This window comes from Pleurodeles waltl, chromosome 4_1 (genome assembly GCF_031143425.1).
Source record: "Pleurodeles waltl isolate 20211129_DDA chromosome 4_1, aPleWal1.hap1.20221129, whole genome shotgun sequence".
In the NCBI taxonomy this organism is placed as follows: domain Eukaryota; kingdom Metazoa; phylum Chordata; class Amphibia; order Caudata; family Salamandridae; genus Pleurodeles; species Pleurodeles waltl.
In genome coordinates this window covers 521,617,850-521,634,141 of record NC_090442.1, presented here as the reverse complement: position 1 = coordinate 521,634,141, position 16,292 = coordinate 521,617,850, and the positions used below count along the sequence as shown (strand labels likewise).

At 43.9% G+C, this 16,292-nt stretch overlaps 1 protein-coding gene across 7 annotated transcripts in view; it reads left to right on the top strand.

Moving 5' to 3' along the window:
- PPHLN1 (periphilin 1) overlaps positions 1–16,292 on the top strand; it is a 427,069-nt gene that overhangs the window by 152,514 nt on the left and 258,263 nt on the right. The gene's annotated exons all lie outside the window — the stretch shown is intronic.

Sequence of the window (16,292 nt, the reverse complement as noted above, 5' to 3'; positions counted from 1 at the left end):
TTTTCTTTTTCAGCTGTTATTTTCTGTAGGAAACCCTTGTAGGATCTACACAAATGACCCCTTGCTGAATTCAGAATTTTGTCTACTTTTCAGAAATGTTTAGGTTTCTGGGATCCAGCATTGGTTTCATGACCATTCCTGTCACTGACTGGAAGGAGGCTGAAAGCACAAAAAATTGCACAAATGGGGTATGCCCCAGTAAAATGCCGAAATTGTGTTGAAAAATTGGGTTTTCTGATTCAAGTCTGCCTGTTCCTGAAAGCTGGGAAGCTGCTGAGTTTAGCACCGCAAACCCTTTGTTGATGCCATTTTCAGGGGAAAAACCACAAGCCTTCTTCTGCAGCCACTTTTTCAAATTTTTTTGAAAAAAACTAAATTTTCACTGTATTTTGGCCAATTTATTGGCCTCCTTCAGGGGAACCCACAAAGTCTGGGTACCTCTAGAATCCCTAGGATGTTGGAAAAAAAGGACGCAAATTTGGCTAGGTTAGCTTATGTGGACAAAAAGTTATGAGGGCCTAAGCGCGAACTGCCCCAAATAGGCAAAAAAAGGCCTGGCACAGGAGGGGGAAAAGGCCTGGCAGCGAAGGGGTTAAGGAGAAATTCAAAATGCCAACGCTTGCTCAGGTTTTTGTGCTATAGATCCAGGACACTGGATGGTAGAGTTGGACCTGCAGGGTGCTTATTTCCACATCCCCGTCCTGCCGACCCTTAGATGCTGTCTGCGGTTCGAGGTGGGCCACGAGCACTTTCAGTTTGCTATGCTACCTTTCGGTCTTACCAGCGCCCCTCAGGTGTTCGTTCACCAAGGTGATAGCTGTGGTCGCAGCTCATCTGCAGAGGTCGGGATTTCAGTTTTTCTCTTCCTCAACATCTGTTTTTTGAAGGCGTGCTTGCCCCAGGCAGTAGTCACCCACCTTCAGCATGATAGAGTCACACTTGACTTCCTCTCAGATGCTCTCTTTCATCCAAGCTGTTTTGGACACAGTGCAGTTTCAAGCCTATTTTCTCGAGTGGTGAGTTTAGGATAGTCAGGCTATGATAAGGATGTTTTTTCTTCTGACTGATTCCGAGGTTGTTGGGCTTCATGGCCTCCTGATTCCTGCTGGTGAGACATGCCCGCCGGCATATGTGGGTTCTGCAGTGGGACCTGAAGGCCCAGTGTGTGCAGCATCAGGTTAATATATCCGACATGGTTCACATCTCAAACTGCGGAAGACCTGCAGTGGTGGCCAATAAACCACAACTGGTTCAATGTCAGACCCCTCTTCCTTCCCCAAACAGAGATGACTGAGGTGATATATATATATATATGTCACTTCTGGGCTGGGGTGGCCATGTGTAAGACGTGGCTATCAGAGGACTCTTGTCTCTGGCTGAGTCAGAGTTTCACACATACCTGTTTATGGAGTTTTGGGCAATTTGCTTGGCATTAAAAGCCTTTCTTCATTCGATCAAGGGAAGGTTGGTGCAGGTGCTCAAGGACAACACCACTGCCATATGGTACTCCAGCAAACAGTGTAGGGTGGGGTCATGACAAACAGGGTAGGGTGGGGGAAGGGGCGCTGCACATCTGGACATAGCTGAAACATCAGGACATTTCCCTGGTGTACAGCATCTGGCTGGTTCTCTGAATGCCAGAGCAGACAAACTCAACTGAAGATGTCTAGTGGATCACAGGTATCTAGAAGCTTTTATCAGATGAACAAGTTACTTACCTTCGGTAACACCTTTTCTGGTAGAGACTCTGTCTAGCTGCAGATTCCTTACCGATCCTCCCATCCTCCCCACCCTGCAGATATACAAACTAAAGAACATTTTTCTCTTTTTAAAATTCCTATTGTTAAAGCTTTTATTGAGGATCTTAATAGTGATTCCACCTAGACTGCCTCCTATCCCTCTATGGAACCTCAATATAATACTCACTAGGGTCATGGGTCCCCCATTTGAGCCCCTACATTCCTGTCATTTGCAGTTTTTTTCCTGGAAAGTAGCTAGCCAACAGTTCTTGAAGGCGCATAAGTGAGTTGCAAATCCTCACTTTGCAGGAGCCATTTATGCTAACCCATCAGGCTAGGGTTGTCCTCAGCAGTGATCCACAATTCCTTCCACCTTAATCAAAAATTGATCTACCTGTCTTTTTTCCTCTTCCACACACTGTAGCCGAGAGGGCTTGTCACACCCTAGATATTAAAAATTTCTTAATGTACTACAATAACAGAACTAAGCCTTTTCGCAAAACTCAGCAGCTTTTTGTAGCCTTTGCTAAACCTTTTTAAAGGCACCCAATATCAAAAAGTGGCAGTGCTAGATGGATTGTTAAATTTATCCTGATATGTTACCTTAAAGGTAAACAGGAACTCCCCACTCCCCAACAATTACTATTGGGAAGAAAGGGGCAACCATGGCATTTCCAGGGAATGTTTCCATAGCTGAGAACTGCAAAGCGCCTACATGGTCAACTCTACACACCTTTTATAAAACATTACTGTGTGTATATTTTTGTCTCTCAACAGACTAGAGTTGGCCAAACAGTATTAAGAATTCTGTTTCAGACATCTGCATTATCTACTTACTAGCCACTGCTTAGGGTAGTGCTGCTCTACAGCCTATGCAGACCATGTGTATCTGCAGCCACACATGGTATTCATAGATTATGTTACTTAACCTGTAAGCATCTGTTTGTAGCTTGTAGTGCTGTAAATTCTCATGTGTTCACCCTTGTTATTGATGGTCAGAGTCTAGTTTACACATACTTGTAACAATAATTATGTAATTTATCTTTAAACACCATTGACATGGACACCACTTTCTCACTACCAACCGCTCCATATTTACACTCACCCGCTGTGTGAAAAACAATCTAACAATGCAGTTATTGTCCATGTACATTCCTTACTAAGGGGGGAGTTGCAGCATGCCTTGTGACTCAGAAGGTCTTCGAAGATAAATAACTTAAAATTTTTGAGCCGTACACTAGATGGCATGAGTATGCAACCTACAACACTACAAACTAAGAACAGATGCTTACCGGGTAAGTAACCTATTCCTTTGATCAGTTCCCATTAGTTAAATAAATTAAAACACTAGTTAAATAACTTAAAAAGCGAAAGTGTGTATTACTTTATAAGAAAAATGACTTAGGTGTATTTCTAAATGAAAATCTCTGCTTACGTCTTCAGTCTTTGGATGCGGTGTCTCTCATATAAAGATGTTTTTACAGTTAATGCCTCAATCATTGAGTCACAGCATCATTAGATTGATTATGAGCTATTGGACGTGGCCCTTTTTGCAATGTTATCACCAAATGTTTTGCCTTCTTCCTCCTATTTTGTCTGACCTGTTTTTGATGGCTTTAGGATTCTGAGCTCTTTACCTCTGCTAACCAGTGCTAAAGTGTGTTTGTTTTCTGTCTAAAATATATTGGGGATTTTGTTTTTTCCATGACTGGCATATTCCATTTACTAATAAGTCCCTAGTACAGTGCGTGGTGTGTGCCTCTGGCCTGTATATCGAATGCTACTAGTGGGCCTGCAGCACTGATTGTGCCACCCATGAGTAGCCCTGCGAACTGGTCTCAGGCCTGCTATTGAGATGTCTGTGTGTGCTGTTTTAAACAGCCATTTTGACCTGGCAAATGTACCCACTTTCCAGGCCCAAACCTTCCCTTTAATACATGTAAGGCATTTCTAAGTTAGACCCAAGGCAGCCCCATGGGCAGGGTGCAGCATATTTAAAAGGTAGGAGATGTACTGGGGTGTTTTACATTTCCTGATAGTGATATACTGCTAAATTTGGTTATCCAATAGATACTTCTAGTTGCGGATTCCTTACCTTAGAATTTCCCCCAGTTGTAACTCTGGATCTGGAGTCTGCAAATAGAATATGTCTCCACCAGATAATTTTTTACTGAAGGTAAGTAACTTGTTTTTCACCATTGCAAGGCCTCTCTCTCCCATGGGGTAACATTGAGATTGCCTTGGAATATCTTTTAAGTGTAAGTTCCCATTGGGAGCAGATAGGGATATGGGATTTGGGGTCTTTGAAATAAAATAAAAAATACATCTTTTGGTGAAGTTGGTTTTTGAATTGTAAGTTTGAAAAATGGTGTGCCTCTGTCCGTCTACTGAATACACATCTGGGTCAGGATGACAGTTGGGCTGTTTGTGTATTCACTCTAGACAGTCACACAAAGGGAACTGAGCTGAGCCCTGCATATCCTAATGGCTTCCCGAACTAGAGTAGTGGGAGGAGCTGACACTTGCACTTGTCCTCACAGAAAGTAGCCTCAAACCCCCTGGAGTGTGTCCGGGGCCAGGCCAGGGAAAGACGGGATCTTGTGCATTACAAAGACTTCTCTTTGAAGTTTGCCTATTTCGGAGAAAGAAATGGGTATAAGTACTGGACCTCTGACCCTAATACTTCTGGACTGAATACATTCTGCCAGGAAGAACAGCTGGATGCCGACCCTGCCTGTTGTTTTGTTGTGCTGGCCTGCTGCTTCTGTCCTAGGAGTAAAAAGACTGGAGTTTGCTTTCTACATCCTGCTTCCAAAGTTTCTCCAAGGGATTGGAATGAGCTTGCCTCCTGGTAAGAAGTCTCAGGGACATCAAAGACTTCATCTGCCAGCATCTGATCCCTCTTGCTGTTAGTCCTGACTTTTCAAGTGGTGCCAAATCCAGTTCCTTGGCCCTTGGGAGTGAGGTCTGGTGTAATCAAAAAGAAACATGCAAATCGACTCCAGAGCGACTTAGGAACCGGCGCCACTGTCTCACTCTGTGCCTCTGCCTGCACCGGAGCTGTGGTCCCCACTGAGTGCAATAACTGCGTCCGACACCCCAGGCCCGATGCCGCTGCAGAACCTCCAAAGTTTCTTTACAGCGTGAGTCCCAAGTGCCATGTCACTGACATCCATGAAACCTGACTCCGTCTCCGCACCAGTGGCCCCGTGGTGTGATTGCAACACAGCGTAGCCGGCTCCTTGCTTCTTAACCTGCTGGATCCATTGACCCTGCGTTGTCATAAGGAATCAATGCCTCTCCTCCGACGCCGCATCACCTCCCCTGCAACCATAAGGATCTGATGCCTCACCACCCCTGTGTAGCAGTAAGGAACCAATGCCGTACCTGCTCCAGCTGCGCCTCCCCGACTCCGTGCAACATCTTTGTTTCTCGTTTTCCAAGATGCTGAACCTGGGGCCCATGTGACTCCGTGACCGCCCATACTCCCTCACAAGTGGTGTTGGACTGTTGGAAATAACTCCGTAAAGATTTCGTGATAGCCCAAGTTGGAGCTATTGTGTTTCTAAGGGCTTTGCTAGGATTACATCTTCGAAAAGATTTATTTTTGCTTGTGTTACCCTGATTAAAGTGAGGGTCTCTTCTTGGGCAGGTTGGAACCCCCTGCCAACTAGAGACCCCATACTCTAACAGGAGCTCTATGTGGAACTGTAGCAATGGTCTGCATTTGTGCCTGACAAAAAATATCTTTAAAATTCAAGCTTAAAATCCCAGGTTCTGTGTTTTTGGTGGTCTTCCCTTCAGCAGTCTTGGTTTCTTGGTGTAACCAACTTTGGCTTATGGTAAAGGCACATACAAAATATAAATATTTTACTGACTCAACCATGCCTTGCCAAGCTGCCGTTTGTTGACCTGGAGGAAAGAATTTAGGGCCAGATGTACAAAGCATTTTCCAGGCCTCGTGCTCCCGTGTGCACTATGCCACGGTATTCAAGCTAGCTTGGCTGATGAGGGGTGATACCCTGAAACTGGTTCCAGGATACTTGTTTCTGGTCCCAGGAGGATATGGACTGGCAGTTCGGGCAGGACTGTTACCGTGGAGAGCAGGATCAAGACTGATTTGCATATGGCTGGATCCAAACTGGAATGGCATGGTGAGCAAAAAAAACAACGTATTGAACCTAGGTCTGTGACTTGGGGTAAATATTTCATCTCTTCTTTTTGCATTTGTCGCCATAAGTGGTAAGGGTATGCCCAGATGTGGGTCCCGTGCTCGCTATGCCCTTGGATTGAAGCTAGCCTGGCTGATGAGGGGTGATACCCTGAAACCGGTCCCAAGATGCTTGTTTCCCAACCAGGGAGGACCTCGCCTGGCAGTTGGGGCCGGACTACTCCCATGGAGTGCAGGGTCAAGACTGATTTGCATATGACTGGGTCAAACTTGGAACGGCATGACGAGCAAAAAAACTTTGGACTAAACCCAGATCTGTGACTGGGGGGTGAATGTTTGATTTTTTTCAACATTCCGTCCATCATGTTTTCTTTTTGCATCTAGAAAAACCGAGCAGAAGGAAATGCCAGGTTTTATTTTTGTTGTTTTAACTGCAGTTTTAATCATGCTCTGTGCCCTGCCTTCCACCCTGGCTGCTGACTCAGTCAGCAGGCACTGTGATGTTGCATCTGAACTGTAATGAGTTATTGCATTTGAGACAAAATATTGTTTATTAAAGGTGGCTAAAGAAGTCACAAGTCCACCTTTAATATATAGGATAAAGTACCCTCTGCCATACATAAGGATAGTGCAAGTCACTGAGGAATACCATGACGTTAAGTGCCTTAAACCAAGTCCCTTTATAAGATTACAGAACTCTGAGGTGACATACAATATCCTAATCGTGAACAGGTGTACGGTAGGGGATACTTTATTCCTTATAATACATTGTCATCAGCTGTAGCTGCTGCAAAACTCAAGAGGAGGGTGAGGGGAAGAATGGAGGTGAATAAAACAATAATTTAAAAAAGCTTACCTCTTCCTGTCGCCGCCAACTCCTGCCGCCGCCAGCTCCTGTCACCCTCCTCCTCTGCTTTTCTTCTGGTGTCCTAGCATTCAATGGGACACCAGCATAGGCTCCCCAGCAATCCTGCGGCTGCTTTCATGCTAAACCTAGCATGAAGGCAGTATCAGGATTGGTCCGAGTGTCAGTCGGCTGTGCAGTTTCTCCAAACAGGCTGTTCCAACACAGACGAGTTGGATAAACCTGTGTGCATGTGTGTTTGGCCGGCCTAAGACGGCTGGCCAAACACACATGCACACTTAGGTGCACTCTCTTCTCCCCTTCCCCTCTCCTGTGGCCCAGACCCTCCCTTCACATGTTGCTTGCTGAGCCAGCAGCTGCAAGATAAAACAATAAAGAAATATTGTTTTATTTTTCAGCTCCTGTCTTAGCAAGGGGGGCGACGCTCCTTCGCCTTTGCGAAGGAGCTGCCCCTGAATGTCATACCATCACCTTTCCTACAAACCACCTAACTCCTTTGTGCTAAGAGACCGCATGTTTGCAAACTTGAAGAGTAAAAATAGAATCTATAATAGCATGTTATACTCATTACAAAGTTGTTAAATATTTGTTGCAAAAGATATCAGGAGCATTGTAATAAAAGTTAGTTTATTAAACAAAATCTGCTGTTGAAACATACAGACATTTTCTAACTTGTCTTTAATTACCAAGGAATGGAAAAAAATAAACAAGTTGTCATAAATATATCCTTCTTGTCACTGTATAGCTAGAAAAACAGAGCAGAAGAAGAGAAAAACAGCATTTCGATGTTCGTTCTTTCAACAGCTGCTTTAATTTTCCTTCATGACATGAACTGCCTTTCCTCTGTGCTTCTGGCAGCAGTCACTGTGACCTCAGAACTCAACTGTAATAAGTTATTACAATTTAGTTTTTATAATCGATGACTGGGTGAGTCGCAAGTCACCGATTACAAAGAAATTAGAGACGAGGTTGTATACAGGGATTGCAGAATCCCATGTATTGTTTGGAAATTAGAGACAGGCTTTTATACTTATCTTGCAGGACTCTATGTATTATGATATTACTACAGACATGCCTATTATTTATTATTTTCAAAACAAACAAATTAAGCCACTGTGTTCTCCAGGGATACTATCTTCTCTTGTAACCGCAGTGCTTTATGTTGTGCCTATCACAGGCTCAGATGACTTCCTGTGACCTCATTTTTTATGCCTTCAAACGAACAATGATCTAAATAGTTAGACTACAAATGCATGACTTATGTTTTGGGAATAATTCTAACGAAACCGTAGGATGTTCTAGTCAACTCGAGATTCCAGTTGTGCCGGATTGTATACTGCTGGAACTGTTTAATGAATTTTGTATCTCTACTGCTTGACTTGGGCTACCGGCCCTCATCCTGAGTTGTAGTTCACTTAAACTGCATACCAATTGCCTGTTAAAGTGAAAGCGAAAACATTTAAGGTGCTGTGAAATGTTTTGCTTTGTGGCGTTGCCATTAATGTATCACCTGCCTTTTTATTGATGCCAGTGTGGTACCTCAGGAAGAGCAGTCCCAGCGCGCAGAATCACTGCAGGCCACAAAGAGAAGAGAAAGATAGCTATGCTGACTGAAATACTAAAATCTAAATTTTAGATATTCCCTAAACTGTGTTGGGTTAGATTGGGAGCGAATGCGATGGGCATGCTGTTCCAGACGTTCACTGTCATCACCAACATCATCATTTCTCCATCTCTGGTTTTCTTGAATGTTGGAACAACCAGCTGAAATTGGGAAGAGGATCTTAGTGTCTTGGGTGGAGTAAATTAGACTTGTCATATAGTTATTGCTCTGTTAGTAATGAAGCACAGCATGAGCAAGGCTTGTATCCTTGTGTTGATGATGTGTTTTAAAAAGTAATACATTCATGCAGATGTTAATTAACTTGTACAGTTTAATGGTGATTTAGATAAAATTGTTAGTTATTTATGCGATGTACTTGACACTGATGACATGTGCAGCGGATTCCATTACTATTAAAGCCAAAAAAAATGCATTCATGTCTCTTTTTGGAAGGTTCCCCTGTTTAGCTTCAGAATCGAGGTTAAGGTAAAAGGATAGCAAGTTTTTATCAAGCGATCTTCGTTAAAATTCACTTTACAGTCCCGCGATTGGAACTGATTGCTGTTCACTTTTAAAACACTATTCTTTCCAATAAAACAAAAAACAAGATGCCTCCCAGTGCCATTGCATGGGCAACATTTGCTTAATATTTTTTGTCTTTTAAAACAAATGTATGAAGGTTTACTAGTCACAGACCGTTTATTTTCATATCGACCTTTAAAATACGAAATGATATGATGATTAATAGAAGGATCTTTGGCTCGGAAACACTTGAATGTTGTTGGTAAGCTGAAGAGTTCAAAATTCTGATGATAGACATATATGTGTATATATACCAGCTTACCTTTGTTTCTTTGATTTAATGAATATTTGCTGTATTTTACATATATGAATGAAGAGAGTAAACGCCTTATTTTTGTTGTTTTAAAATACGTTTCTTCAAAATATAAAGGAAAATTCTGTAGGCTTTCATACCCATGGGCCTCCTCTGACACAGCATCCTGTATGGTGAGAGCGCCGAAGTTGTTTTTTCGGCTATATGAGAAATATCCTAGAACATTACTCATTTGGTAGTTTTGTTCTTTGCTAGTGTTTTCCTTCAAATTCATGCAGAGTCCTTTGGAAGGCTGGATACTTTTTCGGGTGAAAACGCCTTAGTTTGACACTGGGTTTCTCTCTTTGTTTTTTTGTTTATTGTGACGAGGAGGAGGGTCTTTTTTCTTCTTCATAAAATTGTCAGTGATGGAAAAATATAATGATCCATCGATGCAGTGTGGCGCTATAGCCCCTTTCTATGTCGCTGTTTTTCCATGTTTCTCCATGTTCACGCCTATGAAGATCCATCTTATGGCTATGCATGTACCTTTTCCATTCTGTTGACCTTTCTGATGCCTCATGGAAGGCTCCTCAAAGGGTCCATTCTTCTTCAGCTCCTGAATAGCAATAACTCTTCGATTTTGAGAGAGGCTACTGCAGTGACATATGGCTGTAATAGGAGGTCATCAATGTTGAACCTTTTCCATCCAGAGGGGGATAATCTTGACATTAAGAGAGTTGATAGAGGGACAGCATTGGCAGGCTGACTGAGAATAGACTAAAGTTTGTGGAAATGCAAGCTGTGGAAAATATTGCATGTTATAATATCAGGAATCTTATAACACTTGAACTGCCTCCAGATGCCTTAATTGGACTGTCGGTGCATGAACGCTCTAGGGCTCTGACAGCATACATAAGGCCCACAAGGGAGCATCCCCCACAATGGTCAAGTGCACAGTTCCTCTGGCAGAGGTTTAAGTGATCAAAGTGCTACGTCTTGAAAGAGTGTTACAATCTCCCTGGCAGGTAACTAAACTAGAAGCTCATTGACTTCCATGGCAAGCTGGTGACCAGGGTGAGTGGGCTTATGGAAGTACTCTCCTAAGGTGTAAAAAGCTGAGATTGAACACTATGCCACAAGAGTGCAATTTGAGAGAGCAATACTACTAGATTGCTTAGGCTGCAGCATTAGAAAGGAAAACAATGGCAGTTTGCAAGGCATCTGTTTGCAGCATATCTAAAATATTATTTGTGTTCCATAAAGTCCAAGGAATTTGATATTGCTTCCTAGGCTCTAGCATGTCAGTTTTGTTTCTTTGTACCATAAATTCATATTTTTTAAATGAATGTATTTATAATTTCAAAATTAAAAACTAATACAACAATAAGAAAGTAGCGGCTTCTTCATACATGTTAATTAAAGTAGCATTTCTGTTTTGGAGCTGGATTGCCTGGGTTCTTCACCTATTTTTCCAATCCCCCTGGGTGTGTTTGTTTGTATATACACATGTTGCTACACTATGATTTGAACCAATAGTGAGTTATACAATATTAATTTGCCTTTTTTCTCTCAGAGAACAATTTTCTGCACACTGTATTCCATTATGCTGAGGTGTTTCATCTATAGTCGACAGAAAACCATTATTAGAAATGGGGTCTTTGGTTGACAGTCAGGGTACCCCCTGTTCAAGCAAGGACCCTCACTCTAGTCAGGGTAAAAGGGAATCACCCTCAGCTAACCCCTACTTACCCCCTTGGTAGCTTGGCAGAGCAGTAGGCTTAACTTCAGAGTGCTAGGTGTAAAGTATTTGTACCAACACACACAGTAACTTAATGAAAACACTACAAAATGACACAACACCAGTTCAGAACAATAGGAAATATTTATCTCAACAAAACAAGACCAAAACGACCAAAATCCGACACTACAAGTCAAGTTATGAATTTTTAAAGATTAAACTCAAAAATAGCGCTTAGAAACACAAAATGCTTCGATGAGGTGTCAACACGGTGTTGTGACGGAGTCGTTCCCAACAGGCCCACACCAGCGATGCCGGACATGGAGTCGCGTAGACCCCCAAGTACTGTACCTTTGGTGAAGAGTGAAAACAAGTCGATGCGTCGGTAATGACGTGGTGCAGCGACTTCCACGGAGTCGCAGACTTCAGCGGGGCTGCAGCCTCGTTGGGCCTGCGAAGGTCGTCACGTTCTAGCAAAGATCACGGAGTCGGTTGCAGGTGGCATCACCGGATTCACCAGCGGCGTCGGTCCGAAGTCGATTTCCTTGGATTTCCAACAGCTTTCCTTTCAAGGGCCCAGGGACTGGAGTATCTCCAGAGACTCCAGGTGCTGGCAGAGAGAAGTCTTTGCTGTCCCTGAGACTTCAAACAACAGGAGGCAAGCTCTAAATCAAGCCTTTGGAGATTTCTTCACAAGATGGAAGGCACACAAAGTCCAGTCTTTGCCCTCTTACTCTGGCAGAAGCAGCAACTGCAGGATAGCTCCACAAAGCACAGTCACAGGCAGGGCAGCAATTCTCCTCAGCTCTTCAGCTCTTCTCCAGGCAGAGGTTCCTCTTGATGTCCAGAAGTGATCTAAAGTCTGTGGTTTTGGGTGCCCTTCTCATACCCAATTTCTCCTTTGAAGTAGGCCTACTTCAAAGTAAAGTCTCTTTTGAATGTGAAATCCTGCCTTGCCCAGGCCAGGCCCCAGACACTCACCAGGGGGTCGGAGAGTGCATTGTGTGAGGACTGGCACATCCCTTTCAGGTTTAAGTGACCACTCCTCCCCTCCCTCCTAGCACAGATGGCTCATCAGGAAATGCAGACTACACCCCAGCTCCTTTTGTGTCACTGTCTAGTGTGAGGTGCAACCAGCCCAACTGTCAAACTGACCCAGACAGGGAATCCACAAACAGGCAGAGTCACAGAAATGGTATAAGCAAGAAAATGCTCACTTTCTAAAAGTGGAATTTTCAAACACACAATCTCAAAATCAACTTTACTAAAAAGATGTATTTTTAAATTGTGAGCTCAGAGACCCCAAACTCCACATGTCCATCCGCTCCCAAAGGGAATCTACACTTTAATCAGATTTTACGGTAGCCCCCTTTTTAGCCTATGAGAGGGACAGGCCTTGCAACAGTGAAAAACGAATTTAGCAATATTTCACTGTCAGGACATGTAAAACACATTACTATATGTCCTACCTTAACCATACACTGCACCCTGCCCTTGGGGCTACCTAGGGCCTACCTTAGGGGTGTTTTACATGTATGAAAAGGGAAGTTTTGGGCCTGGCAAGTCGGTACACTTACCAAGTCGAATTTACAGTTAAAACTGCACACACAGAAACTGCAGTGGCAGGTCTGAGACATGATTACAGAGCTGCTTATGTGCATGGCACAACCAGTGATGCAGGCCCACTAGTAGCATTTGATTTACAGGCCCTGGCACCTCTAGTGCACTTTACTAGGGACTTACTAGTAAACCAAATATGCCAATCATGGATAAGCCAATTACATACACATTTTACACAGAGAGCATATGCACTTTAGCACTGGTTAGCAGTGGTAAAGTGCTCAGTGTTCAAAAGCCAACAGCAACAGGTCAGAACAAATAGGAGGCAGGAGGCAAAAAGATTGGGGATGACCCTGCATTAGCAAAAAAGTCCAACAACCATTATTTATATGCAATATAACTAACAATTACACTCTTATTGTTTTTGTGCAAACATATTCTTCCTACATCTCTCTGGAATTGATTCAACAGAAAAGACAGTTTTTGTAAGCTAGAGTAAAGAGTCCAACAAGAAAAAGTATCTTATTGTTAACCTTAGCCGATTTTGCTATGGGGATGTTCCTAGTCACTAGGCGTAATAGATTATTCTGGGTTCAATATAAGATACTGGAAGCAGTCTGGTGTGCATTGTATGAAGGTAATATCTCTTATTATAGAAATCCTGTAGAGGAGAACACTTTAATCTGAAACGTGTTATATCATCCAGGGAACCCTAAGCCAAACAGGAGATTAAAAAGCAGATCTTAAGATGTTCAAGGGTGGGTGCAAGGCAGGAGTGGAAATGGAGCCTACTCTGCAGGACACCAACTGGACATGCAGAGATTAACAAAATAGAAAAATACAATCTACTCCTGAAAAGTGTGGTCAAGATGGAAATTATTTCTTTATTGTCCAGCATGTGGAAGGCTGCCCAAATATGGGGTAGCAAATGCTGACATGCAACCGTAGCTCCCCCATCCTACTACATGGAGCACTGGATTAACATTAAACTATCTGATTTAATTTGCTGTCCACTTTTGAACAAGCTCCCCCAGAAACATAACTGTAATGGACAAAAGTGTCTTGCTCACTAGTACAAGCTTTTTCAATAATTAAACATTTGGTACACTTTTAAGAATTTGGAAGAATATCCTGAAAAAGAACAGTATTTATTAGGAGAAAACATGAAGCAATAACTTGCATTTAATCAAAGTGGCTGGGATTGGGTTGTCCACCGGATGTTGCCTTCATGAAGGCTTAAATTACCACACAGTACTACTGGGTAATGAGAGCAAATTTTCAACATTAATGCAAGCGTTCTTGCTTGTAAGACGGTTAGGACAGATCATGTTGGGGATATCTCTAGAACATCCATGCAAGCGGTCTGGAATGTATCCCTGAAGTAGCCATCAAGTACCCAGCATGTTGTACTCACAGATTCATAACCATGGAATAACTCTCTGCAGTCATATGGGACTTCAGACATGATTATGCATTAAAATAGCTAAGCAAAAATGTGTTTTTAATTTGTCCTAAGTCAAAGAAGGCAGGAAAAGGCTTTCAGTTGTCCCAAATGCAACTGTTCGCACCAAATGAGATTTTCACTTTTACCCCTAACCCTTTAAAGAATATTTTTAGCAATGTTCTTTCAGGTGATTGATATTCCTCTATGACAATGGCATAAGATAGAAAGAATGCAGCAGTTAGTCTGAAGTGCTCACCATAGTGACTCTTGTTGTAGCAGTTCTAAAGGTCCAGTTAATCCCGATGAACATCTATCACCCCCTCGGCTGGTGCCCTGGAGGCAAAGGCTGAGAGTAAAGATTTGATTGATAGGAAGCCTTATCACCCATACCAGTGGTAAAGCACAGGCACAACCTGTAGGAAAGTAGCCTCTTTCTAGCTTGGTTACCCCCCACCTTTGACCTGTTTGTTAGTGTGTTTGACTGTTTCTACTGGGATCCTGCTAATCAGGACCCCAGTCATTATGCTCTCTCCCTTAAATTATGGTTATTCCAAACTGGTGACCCGGTATTTCACCCACAATTTGCATACTGGTGCCCCTTATAAGTCTCTAGTATGTGGTACCTAGGTACCCAGGTCATTGGGTTTCCAGGGGATCCCTATGGGCTGCAGCATTTCTTTTGCGACACCTGTGTGTGAGGGCACCCCTGCACTAGCAGAGGTGACCCCAGGACCATTTTCCCCATCTTTGTGAGTGCAGGGATGCCATTTTATGCATGTACTGGACATACGTCACTACCTATCTCCAGCTACATAGTGGTAACTCCGAACATAGGCAAGCTTGGCATCAAACATGTTGGAATCATACCCCAGTGCCTTTGCAAGCATTGGTTGTATGATTCCATGCACTTTAGGGGCACCTTAGAGGATCCCCAGTATTGCCATGCCAGCCTTCTGAGGTTTTCCAGGCAGCCCCAGCTGCTGCCACCTCTCAGACAGGTTTCTGCCCTCCTGTTGCTTGAGCAGCTCAAGCTCAGAAAGGCAGAACAAAGGATTTCCTTTGGGAGAGGGGTGTTACACCCTCTCTCTTTGGAAATAAGTGTTACAGGCTTGGGAGGGGTAACCTCCCCAAGCTTCTGGAAATGCTTTGAAGGGCACATTTGGTGCCCTCCTTGCATAACCCAGTCTACACTGGTCCAGGGACCCACAGTGCCTGCTCTGCTGCGAAGCTGGACAAAGGAAAGGGGAGTGACCACTTCCCTGTCCATCCCCACCCCAGGGGTGGTGCTCAGAGCTCCATCAGAGGGTCCTAGGGTTTTGCCATCTTGGATTCCAAGTTGGCAGGGAACTTTGGGAGCATCTGAGTGGCCAGTGCCAGCAGGTGATGTCAGAGACCTCCCCTGATAGATGCTTACTTGTTTAGCTGACCAATTCCCTTTCAGGGCTATTTAGGGTCTCTCTCTTGTGTGGTTCTTCATATTCGGATTGCAAGACTCCAGCAGGAATCCTCTGCATCCTTTACTTCACCTTCTCACCGAAGAAACTGCATCTGGACCATCCAGGAACTCTACAGACTGCAACAAAGAAGCAAAGATGACTTCTGCAACATTGTATCTTCAGCTTCTGCCAGCACCTGCAACTGTTTCCCAGTTGTGCATCTCCAGAGGACAGCCTGTCTTCAGCCTGCACCAGAAGAACGAAGGAATCTCCCTTGTAGTGTAGGAGTCACTCCCCTGCTTCAGCAGGCACCTCTCAGCATCGACGACCGGTGGCATGGGTCCCCTCTCCTGACGAGCTGCATGGATTCTGCTTCACGGGTGGTGGACTGAAGTGGTCCTGATGGTCCTGACGTCCTACTGTCCAACTTTGGTGGAGGTAAGAGTGTGCCTCCTGACGCAAAACAGTACCCCTGTGCACTGTGTGTTTTGCAGTTGCCAGGTTTGTTGGCATCCTTCTATGAAGTTCTTTGTGCACAGTGCAGCTCTGGTCCCCAGTACTCTATCCTGCGACGTACATCTTCCTGAGTGGTTCTCTGGCAGCATGGGATCCTTTGTTGTAGTGCTGCGTGGGTCTCCTTTTGCATCTTCTTTGTCCCCGTGCTGCGGAACTCCTGTGCGCGCTGCCTGGTCTTCTGTGGGCTCTCTGAGTTACTGAGAGTCCCTTCTGACTCCCCTTCCTGGGTAGAGTCCACCAAGTCCCTCCTGGTACCGGGCAGCGCCATTTTCCACTAACTGCAAGCTTTGTGTTTACTAAGGCTTGTTGGCAGAATCCAGTGATGCAAACCAGACTGCAATCTTCCATCCGGCGTGGGACATCATCTGCACCAACCAAGAACCCGCATCCGTCTTCTTGGGTG